The 1967-nt window shown below is 39.9% G+C and overlaps 1 non-coding gene across 1 annotated transcript; it reads right to left on the reverse strand.

The window, feature by feature from the left end:
• Positions 1 to 1139: 1139 nt before the first annotated feature.
• On the reverse strand, positions 1140 to 1246 carry LOC112999846 (small nucleolar RNA R71). The gene has a single exon (XR_003265064.1). It is a non-coding gene; the product is annotated as a small nucleolar RNA R71 (small nucleolar RNA).
• Between the last annotated feature and the right edge of the window lie 721 nt (positions 1247 to 1967).

Here is a 1967-nt window from a genome sequence, read left to right on the forward strand (position 1 = left end):
GTGAAAATCAGGTAGCGACAGATTTTAGCGACCACCCTTGCTGAATTAATTAGGATTTTTTGTTTTGGTAGCTAGAGTTGTTATTTTTGGCTGAATTTTTTTGTGGTCACTTCTTTTGATCCATATTTTGTGGGAAAAATAGTTGGAGCCCTTAGTTTGGTCAGATTTTAAAGTTCCAAAAAAGTAGCAAATTTGATTTTTGTCAAAACTTCAAACGGCCATAACTTTTGCTCCGGGTATCAGAATGACTATTATTATATATGTATTTGGGGTAGAAAAAAATATCCTATGCCGTGGCAGCCAGCCCGCCATAGGCTGGCTGAGGTCTCCTTCTTCCAAAAATTGCGATTCTGTCAAAAGTTTTTTATTTTCCAAGTATTATTGTCTTATTTTTTTTAACTTATCATTTTTAGCTTATATAGTTAGACTTTGAATTTTCGTTTGAAATTTTTTGTGCTATCTTATCATCATTTTATAAGGTTGCTCACAAAATTTCAAGTCATCTGGATATCATTTAATGGTAGCTGTAGTTCAAACCTACAATGTTACTTGCATGAGAAGGTAACTAGTTATGCATGCTGAATATAGTGTATGACTAGAGGCAATCCATCTGACTTACAACCCTTTGATCCTGAGATAGATAGGACATTTCATAGATTAGTTAGACATCATTTTGTACCTTTTGAGCATCCTGAGCATTCTGTTATTGGTGATTTTGAGCATTATAGTTTTAAACATTCTGATTTTGTACATTCTAAGAATATGGCACAACCTCCACCCCATGAGAGGACTTTAAGGGAAATGGTTGCACCTGATTTCACCTACGAAAGCTTATGCATCCAATACCCTGATGAGTATGTCCCATATGTTCCTAAAATTGGACTGATCAATTTGCTTCCAAAGTTTCACGGCCTTGCAGGTGAAGACCCACACAAGCATCTAAAAGAATTCCATATTGTCTGCTCCACCATGAAACCCCAGATGTCCAGGAGGATCACATATTTCTGAAGGCCTTTCCTCATTCTTTAGAGGGAGTGGCAAAGGACTAGCTATATTACCTTACTCCAAGGTCCATCATGAGCTGGGATGACCTCAAGAGAGTATTCTTAGAAAAAAATTTCCCTGCTTCCAGGACCACGACCATCAGAAAAGATATTTCAGGCATTCGACAACTCAGTGGAGAAAGCCTATATGAATATTGGGAGAGATTTAAAAAATTATGTGCCAGCTGCCCTCACCACCAGATTTCAAATCAGCTTCTTCTCCACTATTTTTATGAAGGACTTAGTAACATGGAGAGAAGCATGATAGATGCTGCCAGTGGTGGAGCCCTTGGAGACATGACCCCTGCTGAAGCCAGAAATTTAATTGAAAAGATGACTTCCAACTCCCAACAATTTAGTGCTAGAAATGATGCTATTGTCATTAGAGGAGTGCATGAAGTAGCCACGAATTCATCTTCATCAGGTGAGACTAAGATGCTTGAAGGTAAACTAGATGCCTTGGTTAACCTGGTAACCCAACTGGCCATGAATAAAAAATCTGCACCTGTCGCCAGACATCAGTGGTTTATGCTCCTCTGCCGACCACCACACAGACCTTTGCCCTTCTGTGCAACAATCTAAAGCAATTGAATAGCCTGAAGCTTATGCTGCAAACATCTACAACAGACCTCCTCAACCTTAGCAGCAAAATCAGCCACAACAGAATAATTATGACCTCTCCAGCAATAGGTACAATCCTGGGTGGAGGAATCATCCCAACCTTAGATGGTCGAATCCTTCACAACAGCAGCAACAACAACCTTATTTTCAAAATGCTGCTGGCCCAAGCAGACCATACGTTCCTCCACCAATCCAGCAGCAACAACAACAACAGCCCCAGAAACAGCAAACAGTTGAGGCTCCTCCGCAACCTTCCCTTGAAGAACTTGTGAGACAAATGACTATGCAAAACATGCAGTTTCA

Source organism: Glycine max, chromosome 16 (genome assembly GCF_000004515.6).
Source record: "Glycine max cultivar Williams 82 chromosome 16, Glycine_max_v4.0, whole genome shotgun sequence".
NCBI lineage: Eukaryota > Viridiplantae > Streptophyta > Magnoliopsida > Fabales > Fabaceae > Glycine > Glycine max.